Source organism: Barbatula barbatula (genome assembly GCF_947034865.1).
Source record: "Barbatula barbatula genome assembly, chromosome: 1".
Taxonomy (NCBI): domain Eukaryota; kingdom Metazoa; phylum Chordata; class Actinopteri; order Cypriniformes; family Nemacheilidae; genus Barbatula; species Barbatula barbatula.
Window position 1 is genome coordinate 21,101,578 of NC_136766.1, and position 17,585 is coordinate 21,119,162.

A 17,585-nucleotide genomic window follows, 5' to 3' on the forward strand; every position below is an offset into this window, starting at 1 on the left:
TATATATTATTGGGAACATTAAGTTTTGATTTCACATTGTTATGGAAAAATGCCGGTAGGGCATGCCACTCTATGCTTTTTTTTTTCTTTACCTTTACTTTCCTACTTAATTTTTTTTGCTACTAACATGTGTTTCCAGTACATTCAGACTGTCCACCGTAGACGCACTTACAAACGTACACAGCGGATACCTTAGCACCATCTTCGGTCTCTGCACTAGCCCTTCACAGTCTGTTTGTCTGACTGTAGGGCTCTGAAACTGACAGTCACCTGTCAACAAGGCAGACTTCATCCCGGCCTTCGCCAGTCAGTATTATCTCAATGTTCTGGCAATGACTGAATCATGGATCTGTAACGAGAACACTGCTAGTCCATCGCCCCTCTCCAACAACTTCAACTTCACAGGTTTGCTTGTTTCCAACACCTGGATATTCACTCCTCTGTCTTTTCCTTGCAGCAACTCCTAATTCGAATACCATGCAGTCACCATCACTTATCCATCAAAAATGCATTGAATTGTCATCTATCGCCCTCCAGGTCAACTGGGAAATGTCTTAGAAGAGCTTGACACGCTGCTGACCTCGATCCCTGAAGACGGCACTCCACTGGTAATGCTAGTAGACTTCTTAGCTCTCCTCTCCTTGTTTGACCTTCACAGGGCCAACACCCCTCCCACCCACAAAGGAAAACAGCTAGATCTTGTTCTGACTCGTAACTGCACCGTTAATAACATTCTGGTTGCTGTCCTGCATGTCTCTGACCATTTCTTTGTTGCTTTCCTGTAGCTCAGTGGTAAGAGCATTGCGTTAACAATGCAAGGTTGTGGGTTCGATTCCAGGGGATTGCAGATACCTATGTAAAATGTATAGGATAATGCAATGTAAATCGCTTTGGATTAAAAATCAACACTCGACCTCTCAGTGGTCAGCAACTATAGACCAATCTCACTCCTGCCTTTCCTTTCAAAGAACCTCGAAAGGATCGCCTTTAAACAAATCTCTCACAGCACGACCTTCTGGAAAGTCAACAATCCCGCTTCAAGAAAGGATATGCTACAGAGACCGCTCTACTCTCAGTCGTCGAAAACCTATGGCAGGCCAGGGCTTAATCCTTGTCATCTGTCCTTATTCTGCTTGATCTCTCTACTGCATTTGACACTGTACAAAAACTGATCCTGCTTTCCACTCTCTCCAAACTGGTCATCTCTGGAACTGCCCTCAACTGGTTTGACTGTTATCACACAGGCAGATCCTTTAAGGTATACTGGAAAGGCGAGACATCCAGATCTCACCTGCTGACAACTGGAGTTCCTCTGGGATCAGTTCCTGCTCCTCTCCTCTTTTCTATATATACCACCTCCCTGGGTCCAATTATTAAGGCACATGGGTTCTCATACGATTTTTATCCAGATGATATGCAGCATTAAATCTCTTTTTAGCCAGATGACCCCGCCATCTCTGTGTCTCTGCATGCCTTCTGGACATCTCCTTTGGAGGAAAGAGCATGACCCACAACTCAACCTCTCCAAGACAAAACTACTGGTTATACCAGCCCACCCATCAATTGAACAATACCTTACAATTCAGCTCGGATCCTCAACTATAATACCCACAAAGTCTGCGAAGAACCTGGGGTGATGTTCCACAACCAGCTGAAATTCCCCTCTCACATCGCAGCAACCAATCGAACTTGAAGGTATGTGCTCTGACAGGAATGGGCTGTTTTTCCTGATGTTGAAGAGCATGCCCCACAGCTCCAAGCTCTGGTCATATCAAGACTAGGGATGTACCGATCCGATACTCTGGATCGGATTTGGCTCTGATCCATACCTTTTTGAATGGATCGGGTATCGATCATGCGCGAGTCAGCACAACCGATCCAAATCCGATACCAAATTACCAGCAATTGTTGAACGGGGAGCTGTATTTAAGATAATAGAAAACGTTCGTTTATTTTGAGAAAAATGCATTTACTTAAAACAATAATTAAATACTTTGAAATTTATTTTGCGTAATGGCCCGACAGGCGAGTTTAGTGGGGAGACCTTTCAGGACCCAACTTTATGCCTATATGGAAATTTCAGCACGTTGAAGATGTCGCAGATGTGGAAATATTTCACGCTTGAAACAACAGAAAGCAGCACAGCTGCCTGTGTGTAAGTACTGTTGCGCGTTACAACACGACACATTTAATCAAACATCTTCAGAAGCATCACGGAAAAGATCACGAAGAGTTTGTACAAGCGAAACGCAAAAAGGACGAATTAAAGCACCAAACCTTGCAGGAATTATTTCAAAGGCAAGAAAAATTTCACAAAGACGACAAAAAAAAGTTGTGGAATTTATTGTACTAGATAATCAGCCTCTCTCTGTTGTGGAAAATGTAGGCTTCCGTCGCCTGAACCGCGTTATTACTTTACCATCGCGTAAATACATTTCTGGAACAGCTTTGCCCGAGTTATTTTATAGTGTCGTCGCATGTTGCGGATCAGTTAAAAGATGTAAAATCTTTGAGCTTCACTGCTAATATTTGGAGCTCCGACGTGTGTCCCATTCCCTTTTGAGTTTAACCGCGCATGGGATGGATTCTGGTTACGCATTGCAGAGTGCTGTGCTACATGCTAAAGAGTTGCGAGGATCACAAACAACAGCGTGATTTCAGCTTCAGGAAAATACAGATTGTCATTTGGATGACTCCATAGCTTGATTAAATGTAATTTATTTCAATTATAAGTTTAGCACAGTGTTCTTAATAAAGATGTCCGTCATACTGTGTATATTAATTATCTAAGTTTTGATGTATTTCATGAATATGCAAAGCTTGACTTTAAGCAGATAAATTTAATGACTGTGTGAGTTACAGACATTTCTAAACCTTAAAAGGTCAACAATAACTGATATCGGATTTGGATCGGTATCGGCCGATATTTGAAAGTTCAGTATCGGAATCGGATCGGCAGAGAAAAACTGGTATCGGTGCATCCCTAATCAAGACTGCACCACTGTAATTCTCTGCTGCCCGGCCTACCAATAAATGCAGTCAACCCTCTTGCAAATGATCCAGAATGCAGCTGTACGTCTAGCTTTCAATCAACCAAAAAGAACCCATGTAACACCCCCGCTAATTTCACTTCACTGGCTGCCAGTTTCCGCCTGCATCACGTTTAAATCGCTGACACTGGCCATCAGAACATTAACGGCAAATTCACCCCTTTACCATAGCTCAATGCTCCAGCTCTACATCCCCTCCAGCCATCTTCGGTCTGAAAATGAGCGACGCCTGCCTGGTTGTTCCATCACAGCCAGGCACCAAATTGCCTGCAAAAACCTTTACTCATTCGGACTCCCTGTGGTGGAATGAGCTGACAGCCTCCAACCGAACTGCAGCATCCTTCACAACTTTAAAAAACATAGCTGTTCAGCATTTATTTGACTAACCAATTATTTTCCATGTCTTGTTTCTAAAAAAAATTTAATATTGTGGTTCATTCTGTCCCTTGCTTACTCCACCTTTAATCCTCCTAGTAGAATGGCCTTGTAAACTAACAGTACTGTTTAGTGTGTTGACAAAATGTTTATATGCTCAGCTTCTTGTAAGTCACTTTGGATAAAAGCGTCTGCCAAATGAATACATTTAAATGTTATGAAAAAAGTCTGTCCAAAGAAATGCCGTGAAATAGTCATAAGAAGATAGAAATCAGAAATAAGAAATGGCTGCATTTGAGAGTGAAACTACACCTTGGCTTTAACATGTGATCCTGTGTGGTTGTCAAACTAATTTGCACAAAAGGGGAATAGGAAGTTTGTCTGCACAAAGTGCCTGCGGTCTACAACCGCAGACTACAGGTGACAACAACTTCTCGTTCCACAATCTTGATAAAATATTTTCTGCTGTCTCGGAAAAAGAAAGCGGTTTCCAGAAAGCAGCTGCACGTCTAGTCTTCAATCAGCCAAAAAGAACCCATGTAACACCCCTGCTAATTTCACTTCACTGGCTGCAAGTTGCCGCCTGCATCAAGTTTAAATGAAGGACATATAACTTAATTTATACCATGGGGCTGTTGAGTGCTCTAATCTGATAGGTTGACAAACATTCTATGGGTATTCTTTAACATTCGGTAAATGCACACCTATGAAGGTGTTCCAGGTCTGCCGACCGCATCACAGTTCCAAATCACTTCGCCAAGTTTAAACAACAGAAAGGTAATAGTGTAGCCTACAGGCCATCACCGCACACAGCACCCTGATCTTGATCTGACGTTTATAAATCTCAAACTTTAATGTTAATGGAAACGCGTGCACAGTTTCGTTTCAATAAACAAAGCATTTCAAAAACATAATAGAAATACATATACTGAAATCGAATAAATAAAGCAACTAATAGAAAAACAAAATTAATTTATAAACACTTACAGCATACTGGTTTGTTTTCCTCTAGATTGCTGCATATATCTGATAACAAATATATTTTGATAGACCTTCTCTGTTTCATGTGAATTGTGTCATTTCTTACCCATGTTATGTTCCACACCTTTCAAGAGTGTATTCGAAACACAAATTAAAATACTCACAATTCTGGCAAGAAAAAATGTGGTCTTTAATGCAAAACCGTGACTATAATGATGCAGTGATTTGTTTGTTTGACAGTTAGCTTTTCAGCTAGGCAGCACAAAAAAATGTCCTGTCAATTCATAAAGAAAACCATTATTTTTCTCTCCACAGAGGATTATATAGAAATGAGAGAAAGAGTAAACTAGTTCGGCTTTTGTTTTGTCAAACCTGTCATTAAATGTGTGAAATTCTACCAATTCACAAACCAGAAACGTGCAGAGTTGCAGACGAGCCAAAAATTACAAGTAGAGCTCCTCTAAGCATGTTTCCTGAAAAGACTGAAAGATTTCAGCATCTGGTAGATGGCTTTCTACTTAACCTACAGTATGAACAGAAACACCCGTAGGACATGGGTTACTGACAGGGCATATGTCACCTTGATTCACATCAGTAAAATGTGCTTATACTTTGAATAAAAACATGCATCAGTGAAGTTTACTTAGATTTAAATCAGTGCTACCCGAACACTTGGACTGAACAGCCTAATGCTAACAGTGTCAGGATGGAGGTTTCTCTGTTTTCACAAAACAAGAGCAATCTTACTAAATAAAAACATTTCTGAACACGTTTTGTAGCAACAATTTCGTTTATAATGATGTTTTATACTGTGACATAATCTGCCATATTACCTCGACAATCACCCACACTGAATTTATCACGAAATACCTTAGGTGACTTCCTCAGCCAATTAGATTCAGATTAAACCCTACACAAAGAGACAGATGTCAGTTCAGTGATTTAGACATCAGGAAGGGAGTCGTTTAGGGGTCAGACAAGCTGATCTTACTCTTGTGAGAATAACTACTAGTAACTTGATCAAAGCAGTATCCCAAGAGGATTTTAATGGCTCAGGGACTTAGAAGGCCTTACATATAGAGAAGCACATAATAGGGGGGATAATGAAGTTAAAGCAGCCAGAGAGAGGGAGAGAGGTAGTGATATGTAAGGAAAGTGGCCATTTGAGCGTATCATGTTTTAAGACGATAATCTTTTCATCACCTCATTCAACAAGGCGTGAAACAACAACAATAAACAGCTAAGTCGTTGCGTGAGTGGCTCATGAGATCAAGGTCAATCCTGTGATCCTGCATCAAGCAGAGCAGAAGTTTAGACACGCAAAACGATTATCCAAGCAGGATGCAGAACAAAAATTCTGAAGAGCAGCTACCCCACCAGTACAGAAGGTAAAACAAAAATGGCTTAAAGAAGGCTTGAAAAGGGGGTGCAAATAAGACATTTGTGGAAACAGAAGTGACGGACACATGCTGAATAGGACATAACACAGTCAAGACTAGACAAGATTATGGCTAAAATAAGTATATGACTGGAAATCCTGGCAGGGTGTGGGGTGTACGGAGCACAGACAGTCAACCACAGCACAGCAATTAATAAAAAGCAAACAAGATCTCTCTCATGTGTAAAGCAGTTGCTCATTTTATCATTAATCAGACCCTCATTTAATAGCACAAGAAAACATACAAAGTTACCCTAGAGCCATCCAGAAGCACTGATACAATGTATTACATTTACAACCAATTACCCTCTAGATCTAAAGTTAACGGTGAGATGCAGAATCCGCAAACACAACACCAAAATGCCTGAAAGCTTTCATCAAAGATGCTATATATTTAGAATACCCTACATAAAAATCCTGAGAAATCACACCTGTCTGTGCAAAACCCCCAGGTTCTGTTGGAGCTGGAGAGTTTGCAGTTTTAAGACAATCATAAACACGCTCTCTGCTTTTTACAAATTGGGGATGGAGGTCAGGGTTTTGGTAGGAGGGTGTGTGGTTGAAGGGCATGGGGTATTCTAATTCAGTGACAAAGTCGAGTGGAAGATAACAAAATGACTGAAACTGTTTGGTTGTAAAGTGGCTTGGCAGCTGTTCCTCACCCTAACAGACGGAGGAAACATGATGATCAAACTGCACAGTAACGTATGGTATTCAAGAGTATAAAACAGTGCTTTCTTGTTTTCAGATCTTTTATCCGCTTTTATCTTATGCCACGTATGCAGCCTAAGGATGCATTAGCCATGAGGAAAATTCCTGTCTGAAATAAAGCAGTTAGTGAGTTAATGCTGATGCATTAATTGCACACAATTACACTTGATATTGTAATCACAATGTTTCACTACTCCACACAACAGCTGGAAAATGTGTCCCATTGTCCATGCAGTTTCACACATTATGAAGATGACTTCACGCTGACCCTCTGAACAGTCCTTGTATAAATGATACACACAGAAGAAACAGAATTCATTTAGTTATCAGATTTACTGTGCAGCCATATATTACACTATGAGACAAGCATGTGTACTATAAAATGATTTTGTCCTTCTGAAACCACACATAGTGTGGCTTGTCCTCCAAATGCAGAGCCCATCTTTATACCCAATCCATCTCTGTCATTAAACAGGACATAGTCCACCAGCACACCTGGAAAACTGAATGCAGCTCGTCGTGTGTCTCACCAGGCAACATACTTTAACCAACTCATTTCTATGATCTTTCACAGTCCTTACACATGTTCAGGTGGTTTAAGATGGTAACAGCGTGTATTGGCTCAAGAATTACTCATTCCTCCCCCAAACTAATGGTGCTCAATCTTATAGTGCTGGAGTACGTGTACGTTGATGTGATTTAATAAGGATCAGATGTTAAATCTCGACTGATGCATGTGTGTAATAAGAAGAATCCTGGAAAATGTCATATGGAAATGGCCTGGAATAAACCAAGCCAGACTAAATAATGTAGACATTTGAAGCAGGGAGGAAAAGTTTTGAACAGAAATGAAAGAAAGCAAATTGATCAGAGAAAGAAAACGGGAAAGTCGCTGAAGCAGCTACGATAGAAACAGAAGAACTGGAGGAGGGCAAAGAGAAAGTCTTTGTGAAAGGGGAAGAGGACAGAGGAAAATCTTTCTGCCACAAATGATATATGCTACACTTACTCACAGCTGAGAGGGTTGTCCTTCTTGAAGTCTCTTTATGTCTTTGTTTAGCTCTCTCTCTCTTCTACACTACAGGTTTTGAAAGACAGGATGCTTGATTTACAAACATCCTGTGAAAGCAAGAATATAGGTCAAAAACTGTGCGAGCGAGTCAGACTTGCTGGAGAAAGTAAGTCAAATGCAAAAGCAGTTCAGTGTGGAATAAAACAATCTTCTGCAAAAAAATGCACATTGAATTCATCTGTAACACATAAGACGGTGTGTTACAAATAAAACCTATTCGATCGGTTGTCTCTCTAGGGAAGAAAACGGATCAAATGGAAATTTCTATGCTGATTAGATCCAGTCTGTGGAAATAATGAAAATGAATGACCGTAGCAGTCCGATGCCTGTGGGTGTGCAAGTGTAAGCAGAGATGAGGGTACGGAAAGACCTTTGAGTCTCGCTGTTGCAATTTCAGAGTAAAACCGTGACGAAACACTTCCTTCCAGCCTGACCATGTGACCTCTTTGTCCTCTCTGCCGGGGCAGTTTTCCATTAACATGGGCAGCAGATCAGTCAGACGAGGAAGACATTGCTACATTTCTGCAGTCATACGATCCATGAAATAACCACAGACTAAACTGTAGAGCAAGAGAGCCGTCTGAAATAATCAAAGCCAAAACCCACAAAAAAACAAAGACTTCAATAAAGGACAAACACGTTGACATCCAGGAATATTTTAAACAGATCCTGCCAGCCGTTAAATACTACAATTAGAATAGTAATTACATGACAACCGTTCAAATTAAACAGCAGTTCACTTACATGTTTTTTTACTATTGATTACTGTTTATCTACAATCTGCTGACCTCTGGCAGCAAGTAGGCCTACAGACTGAAGCTATGAAGAATCATTTCAGACATGTAAAGACATACAGTTTAGTTTAAACTGTATATATATATTTCACTTTCAGCTAGTGATGAAATGGATCGTGCTCAACGGTTCGGAGTGGGCGTTTGATCACGTTTCTGGTTGGCCTCGACGCTGCTGTTTTGCTTTTGTTTATTTGTGTTTGTTTTATTAGTTTTGTATTTGTTTTTGTTATAATTTGTTTTGCTTCTCTCCTTTGTCCGCCTGCTCCCGCACCTTCATCAGAGTTAACAGCAGCTGATTTTGCATCGTTCTTCGTAAAGAAAACTACCGCCATCAGCAGCCAGTTTTCTACGCCACCACCTGTCGAACCCGCCCACATCCCTGACACGTGTGTGCTCCCCGCCTTTTCTCCTCTGAGTGAAGCTGATGTTTCCAAGGTCATTGGTTCCAACCACCTGCCCACTGGATCCCATCCCCACCCATCTCCTTCAGGCCATCTCTCCAACGGTTGTGCCTGCTCTGACCCATGTCATCAACTCTTCGCTCACCACTGGGACATTTCCCACAGCGTTCAAAGAGGCCCGCATCACACCGCGGGTCGGTTTCCCTTCTTCCCTTCATTGCCAAAGCTCTTGAGCGAGTTGTGTTCAACTAGCTCTCCTCCTTTCTCATCCGAAACAACCTCCTGGACAGCAATCAGTCTGGTTTCAAGAGCGGTCATTCCACAGAGACTGCACTGCTCTCAGTCTTAGAAGCCCTGAGACTGGCAAAAGCATCATCCATGTCATCTGTGCTCATCCTCCTTCTTCTTATTCAAAAAATAAATAAATAAAAAAAATACTAGCCTCGCTATTCTTAGCTTTGTATACTGTGCTAGGCTTTAATTGACTAGTTTTGATGCACTTATGTATTTTGTTGCCTATGTTGTTATAATTGCTTTCCTCATCTGTATGTCGCTTTGGATAAAAGTGTCTGCTAAATGACTAAATGTAAATGTAAATTTGGTACCATTTGTTTACAGCCGTTTCTGACAACTGCCTTGCTTACAGCTGTTTCGGACAATGGTTTTGCGTAAAGCTTTTGCGTACGGCTACTTTACATTTGGTTGTTTCTTTCTCTTATTGTAATATTTGGTTTGGGTTTAGATTTGGATATAATTGATTTATTTATGTTTGTGCTTTTTGCCTTGCTACTATCGGTAAGCAACAGTGTGTTTATTTGCCGTTGATTGCTTATTTTTGGCAACATTAACAATTACTGCTGTTTTCTGATAGGCTGCAGTTATATACTTTGTTAATTGGTTTTCTTCTTTCTTTCGCAGAAGTGGGGTGACCCAAAAGCGGGCAGGCTAGCCATTTTATGCACGGTGACGGAAATTCTGCGGTAGAGGTTTTCTTGTAGTGTATTTCACTAGTGTGTGTGTGCTTGCCAAGTTGTTGGCAAGGTGTACTCATTGTGGGCTAATGTGAGGCCCACCACTTAGCATGCCCAGCTAATGGTGCACCCCAGCTCCGCCACGAGAGCTTGCATGTCTGTGTACTGATTGAGCTTCGCTGCTCATATACTAACCAGTGGCCTGGCCAGCTAGCACCATTGTTTCACTGACTCTAGTAGCCTTTTAAATTATTTATGATTATCAAATAAAGAATTATGTTTTTCTGTACGTATTCACTTCTCCGTGTCTTGTGATTCTGAGAGAGAGAGAGAGAGAGAGAGAGAAACGAACTTGTGTGCCCTTGTAGGGGTATTTCCCCTGCTGGTTCAATGCTGGGGTGGCGTAGTCGTGACATATTATAGTTTTGCTATTTGAGAGCGCGCTCTCATCTCCTCATTTACCCGTATCGCCACACTATGATGAGCCTTTACATTAGCTGATTAACAAATTAGCATTTTAGACTGTGCATGGGAACTCATTTAGAAGGAGCATCTGTAACATGTTCCCATCGGTAACAGCCCGACTGTTTGGTGACTTTCCAGAGCAACAGTTTCCACAACTACGAGAAGAGTAAAAAGCAGGTTCACTGGTCCAACCTCTCTGAAGCATTGAAGACAAACAACAACAATCCACTGGAGACTATGTGTAAATCGGTCGTGAAGACCTGAAGCTGTATTAAGAGCAAATAGTCGTCCAACACACATTAATAGAGATATAACCTATTTGCCCATTGTATTATTTTGTCATGTACCTGTATATACAAATTTTATGCACGATATATATAAACTAATGTTTTAAATTTTGAAAAAGTCAAGTCATCAACCACTCATTTCCTTCCCGAAAGAACTTTTCAGCGAGACATTATATCACCAAAGGTGACAAAACCACACTTAAAGGCTTAAAACTACACAGAGATCACAGACTCATTCTGTGTTGAAACCCAGCAGAAGAAAAGGCAGATTTTTACGTAAAAACGAAACTACATCAATCATTTACTGATTCATCTCAATAAGCTCCCACTATACTGCTTACTCAAATAAGTATCAAAGTGTTTTTGGGAAACTTGAGAGAAAACGAAAATCAACCTTTACACTTTGTCGTTCTTCAAGCTGGCCTGCTTTTAGATCTATACTCTCTGGACGTATTCTCACTAGAAATTCTCCAGTTCTCAAAATCGTGTGGCCAAACTTCCGTCTTTGATGGTGTCTCATCTCAACAATCGTTCATAAAATATACTGACATTCCTGGCTTTATTTTAAATGACTATGCGAACTGTCAAAAATACTGTATAGCTTTATAAACTTTTATGTCATTTCCTATCAACGAAACGCCTGCAAATATATGGTCACTTAGATAAAGTAAGTAAACAATACAGTAAATATCAGGAATTAACTTATTCTTTTTTCAATTCAATTCTTATTTTGAATTCCTGTAAATTATAAACTTATTCTGAACAAAAGACCATTGATTGTCAGTATGTGTGGAGAAATGGCAGGCACAGATATTGACATCTTAATAGCAAATTGACTAAAAATGTAGGTGACTGTGAAACAAGACAGAGATTTGGACAGCTCTCAATAAGTCCGGATGCAGAATTGCTCCCTTAAGTGGATGGAATAACTCAATCCTAGATTGCATTTGTCAGGAAGAGCGCCTTTTAAATAAGGATTGCACACAACCCACAAATCACAAAAACTTAATCTATGATGCTCTTCTTGAAAGAAACCAACAAAAAGCCCCAGACGTTTTGAAGACCTTACAGTGCTTGATCCACTGCAAATATCCAAAAAAAGTCTATGAGCAAGCCCGTGCCACAACAGAAACACTATACGCAATGATTTAAGAACATTCAGCTGCCAAGCACGTTTGCATTTACAAGGGCTTTGCCTGTGATTACAGAGTCAGAGTATGAAATACTGCCCACTTAGTGGGACAAAATTTACATCAAAAGGGAAGTGCAATTTGAAGCCCTGATTTGAGCACATAGAAAAGGTTTAGAACAGGACTCATCAGTTTACAAAAGTGCTGATCGTGTAAATGGTCAAAGCCAGAATGTCTCTCAGAATGGCTGTTTATCAGAATAATGTTTGTTTAGGTGCTACAAGGCAGTACGGTTTCCCGCTTGTTTCAAAGTCTGTTTAAAGAAATAGTTCACCCAAAAATGAATAATCATCTGAATCCAAACCACATTCATACCAATTCACTTCTATTGTATGCCCCCAAAATCAATGCAAGTGAATGGGTACCGCCATGGTTTGGTTTCAAACATTCTTCGAAATATCTTCTTTTGAGCAGAACAAGAATGTGAGTAAATTATGACAGAATTGTCATTTTTGGTTGAACTATGCTTTGAAGGCAAGTTAGGTTTCACGGTTATGGTACAGTCATTTTATTTCAACTAAAAGGCAGAATTTCCCACCCATAAAGTGGCCATGTTGAGCATTCATATTTCTTAACTGTCTCCTCCTCCTCAAAATTGTCTCGAGCCAAAAGAGCACTAACAAAAATAAACCAACATGGAACATTCAAATTTGGTTTTTTCCGCAGTCACAACTCCAAAAATAATAAGGTTGCCATTAGTTAAAAAAATTTAAAAACAAATGTACAAGCAGAATAATAGTAAACTTACTCCGGCCCCACCAAACTAAAATACAACGGCTATGATTGGTTAGTGTGCTGTAAGAACATATCAATGGTCCGTAGAAAAACCCTTCCCTTTCATCTTTGTATCAGTGATTCGCCCCATTTGCCACGGTCGAAATATTTCACGACACATGGCCTGTTCCACTGTGATATTTATGTTCCACTATGTGTATCAGTGGCTTTAGGGGAAAAGTTTCTTCTACTTAACTTAAATTGTTCAATCATGCAGAATGCTTAAATGGACATGATATATTAGTTTCTAAATATTAACAGGAAATTGTTGGGCTTCCTCAGACTCCAGGATTCAGGTATCAGTGTCCTAGATTATACATGGTGCATTCCTGAATAATGACTCAATGACAAATCCATACATACACTCACACAACCTTTGCTACAGTACTTAAATCCATACGCATACACATATGGGAGAAGCAACAACACACCAAAGAAAATATTCAGCCCTACATGACTGTACTGGTTGGTGGGCGTAATTGCAAAGCAAATTCTCTTGTTGTTTAAAGGGGTAGTGCAACTGTGTTTCATGCATTCTGACTTCTTTACAAGGTCAAACGTGCTGGCTTCTCAAGCTTGACATGATCAACTTGTCAAAAAAACAAGTTGGAAATATGACGTTGTATTTCTGTGCTTTACGCACTTGCCCCAAGGTTCATTTGGGGACGCCCATCAATGTGTTCCTTCGTTCAAATGTGTTTGTTTGTTCACTGCATTTCGGGGAGGGATATGTTATATAAACGGTGGATATAACACTCGGTTTGGAGATATTTGAAACTATTCAAAACCGCATTTGAACCGCATGTGAAAAGTGAAACGGAGTCATATGCCACCCCTGCGGACGATACGAAGTATGCAATACTAGTCTATAGGTATTTAAGATTAAGATTGGCAGAAACTGTGTGTGTTACATCCGCAGAACTAAATTCTACTGAACACAAAGTTGTATTTCGCCGTTGTGAGTCAGAGCGCCGGCGTCCAATAGGGTCAAGCCCCATGCGGCTTTCGGCGCACAAACCTAACACGCATGCTTCAAAGTGCTCTCCTACAAGAAGAAGATGAAGAAGTGCTCTCGTGAACGCCCGCCATACACCGACAAGCCAGAGGCGAATATATCAATTAATGTCAGTATTTTGGTTTGTTTTTCACGAATAAAGCATTCTCGTCGTTTCAAAATAATTCAACTGAGCCACTATGTGTCGATGGACCAAGTCTTTAGTACTTTCCTGGACCTTGACAAAAACTGAAACCATGATGTCTATAACCATGATGGCCTGTAAATCTCTCTGATGTCACGCCGAAGACGCCGGAACTTCTCTAAAGATGTTTAACGTCGTATGGGTGAGTAAAAAAAATTTTTTTTTTAAATCGTTCAGCCCTACTTTCATCACTACTGATGTTGGTATTGCTTCTAATTAAAAATTGAAAATTTGAGCCGGGGACCTCGGGTTGAGTTGACACGGAATGACTTATGGACATTGGGGCTGATGTTCTTAAGAGCAATAAGGGTGGATCAGACGATATACTAGAGCTGCTTGATTATGACACAAATCATAATCGCGATTATTTTGGCCAATATTAAGATTTCGATTATATAACACGATTACTCATTAACCTTTAAAACAACATAGAAAATCAAAAAATTGGCTTTAAAACTCTGAATTTAACTAAAAATAGCACTGCAGAACCACTGTAAAGGAAAGGTGTGCGCTGTGGATTTATACTACAAGAAAATAGAGGATCCTTGCAAAATGTAACGCGGCACAATGATCAATTGCCACGATTATTTAGTTTTTGTAATTGATGAAGGCCAAAATTGATGATTATGAAAAACTTTCGATTAATTCCACAGCCCTACTATATACAGTATGAGTCATAGCAAATTCCAAAATCCAGACAGCCACTCTAAAGAACCCCTCTAACAGAATCAGAGTAATGATTGCTTTAGACTACAAACACATCTGTCTTGACTCTTGACTGATATAAAAACATATAAACAGTACAAGACTCATTTAAATGATCAAGCACCCCTGAGCCTTTGAGACGAACTGCAGTGAAATCACTTTGTCTGAGAGCTAATAGCGCCCAATTATAATAGTCAAAACTCTGTTGCAGGAATGTGTCTGGTGTGCACGAGATGAAATTCACACAACTCTGTGTTTTTTTTCCCCTTTAGACATTTTCAGAAGATTTTACGAAATTTTATTTAGAGCTAACAAAATCCTCAGCACAGGAATGACATTTTATTTAATTCAATTCAATTTTATTTACATATAGCAATTTTCACAATGTGCATTGTTCATTTTTTGTCTCAAATCTCTAGCATGAGTAATAACGTCGAAGATCTGGACCAATTTTAACTCCACCTTCTCGGTAACGGTAGACACAGTTGCTCCTCTGCGCTTTAAGAAGATTAAAAATGACAGCCCGACACCGTGGTATAATGAACAAACTCAGGCTCTAAAGAAAGCGGCACAGAAAATGGAGCGCAACTTTAAGAAAACTAAATTAGAGGTATTTCGTACAGCATGGAAAATACAGTAAAGCCTTATAAACGTCTAGATCTGCCTACATTTCATCACTAATAGAAGACAAATAAAAACCTGAGGTTGTGCTGGTTAACACAGTGGCTAAATTAACCAAACAAAATCGTCAGTGACTTCTGATTCTTTATACCAGCATAGCAGTCCAAGCATAAAATCCAAGATATTAGAGAAAAAATGATAACTATTCAACCAGAAGTGACACCCGATGAACAAACGTCTAACTACAGCTCCCCTAAGGAGAATTTGCGATTATTTTCTACCACAGATCACGATGAACTATCTAAAATCATTAGATCATCTCAATCAGGGGTCCCCAAACTTTTTTCTGCAAGGGCCACATAATTCTCCCTGTCTTTAATGGGGGGCCGGGTCGGTTTGTAACAGAAAATTACATGGGCCGGAGGGCTTCTGCTGCTCGCTCACGGCCCTACTAGAGCAAGCTCCTGATTGGAACGCAAAGTTACGATTTTTCAACTCACGCGAATGCTCAATTCGAACCCCATCTCGACCCTGGAGAACTAGTTAACTACAGACTTATTTCGAATCTACCTTTCATATATAAAGTTCTGGAAAAAGTAGTGCAGAACAGAACTCTACTCTCGGCCAGTCTTGTCTCATTGTTCCAAGGTTACTAGAGCAGGCAGGCGCAATCCAAGCTTACCAGAGCGGGCAGGACGCAGTCAAATAGACCTATAGTCTATATAGTATAGCCTATGCTTGTTTTTCTTATCAAGAACATGTAAAACTAAATAAACAAGATTACCACAAATCAAACAATAATAACTATATTGTTAGGAGCTGTTCACACAGATTGCTCTTCATACCAGCGAATAAAAAAAAACTTTCGAAATCTCTTTGTAAGCAAATGTTTGATGCAACCAAGCAATGAAGGTCTGCAATAACTTAACCTAAAACTGTTAGGTGTTGAGAATGACTCCTATTGTTTGGAAATCACTTTAGAGTAGGGATGCACCAAATTTTCGGCAACCAATATAAGTGTAATGGCCGAATAAATTTAACCGAACATGACGTGTGATAAGATTAAGCAGCAACCAGAAACAGAGAGGTGCGCACGCATTATTAATGCAGCACACATGTCGGCAGCGTGTGTGGAGCACCTTAAAAGAAAATTCTGAATGAAAGCGTCTTAACCAGTCGGTAACTTGTGTAGTTAAGACTGTAGTGGGCGGTCTGACAGTAGCCCCACCTCTCGCGACATCCTTTAACCTCACACAGTGGTCGCATGCACATAGTTCCCTGTACTAAACAACTTGTCAAATAATTCTGTGCATCCCGACTAGTGCACCTTCTGAGGGAACAGTTAGCTTTTGTGGGCGGAGTTTGGAGCAGAGACGTGAAACAAAGTGGCCGTCGGTCAGAATTGCTTGCATGGATATTTTATTGCAGTGTAGCCTACAATAATCCAACAGTTTTCGTGTATGCATATTTTGAGTTTATAGCCTAATGTTGAATGACACTTTTTAATTAAGTGTTTTGTTGTAGGGGTACAGAGTACAATTAATTCTTTCAGTAGTCAGTAATAGGTAATAGGCTATTCAAGAATGGACAGTGCTAAAAAAAAGACAAACTGTTTTGAAGGTCCAGTGTGTAATTTTTGGGATCATCTATTGATAGAAATTAGTGATGCACCAATACCATTTCTTAAAGACCAAGTACAAGTACCGATATTTGTTTCTGGTACTCACCGATACCGATGCCTGTACCGTTTCACAACACAGTGAGACCAAAAAAAAATAGAATAGCTTTTTAATTACAAACAACTCCACCTTAAACACATTATGAAAAATAAAAATCTTATGTGCTTATCACGAACTTTCAAAGCAAATTTCACAACAAAATTCTCATTTATGTCACATGAGGTGTCGGCCCTTGGTATTGGTGCATTTTGTACATGAGCTTAGTATCGGGCCTGATACGAAATGCAATATAATATACTTAGCTATGCAATAGGGGGTTTATAAAGAGCGCATACACAATGAAGTGTGTTTTTTTTAATGTTTTTATTAACATGTTTAATTTTTTCATGTGGAACGTATACAGAGATTCAGTCATTTGACTCTTGATCTCAGCCAGGCATGCCAAACCTCTGAGACTTCATGCTGGGTAAAACAGTCTGGATTCCGAAAGGAGAGGATAAAAGCAAAATACATTTTCGACCCCTCTAATTGTTTTAAACTGTCAAACAATACACTCACAGTAAAACTGAGGGATTATAAATGCCATCTGCTTACAGGGTCTTAATCATTCCTTTGATGATACCATGTGACAGAAGACTAATACAGAGAGGGATGAGGTACTCTACAGTCCCACACAGACAGACTTCTCATGTTCACCAGCACTAATGAGGGTCAGATGAGGAAGACGATACACCACAACAGCACACAGTCACACCATAACAGCCTTACAACAATAAACCAAAAAAGGGTCTCCATGGGATGTCTGTGGTAGGTGAAAAGACTATAATATCTTAAAGGAGAGATTTTTTCTACTTTTACATACATGTAATATA

General features: G+C 39.9%; 1 protein-coding gene across 1 annotated transcript in view; it reads right to left on the reverse strand.

Annotated features, from left to right (window-relative positions):
• The window catches only part of ccdc102a (coiled-coil domain containing 102A), a 61,444-nt gene that overhangs the window by 36,820 nt on the left and 7,039 nt on the right, over positions 1-17,585 (reverse strand). The window lies entirely within an intron of this gene.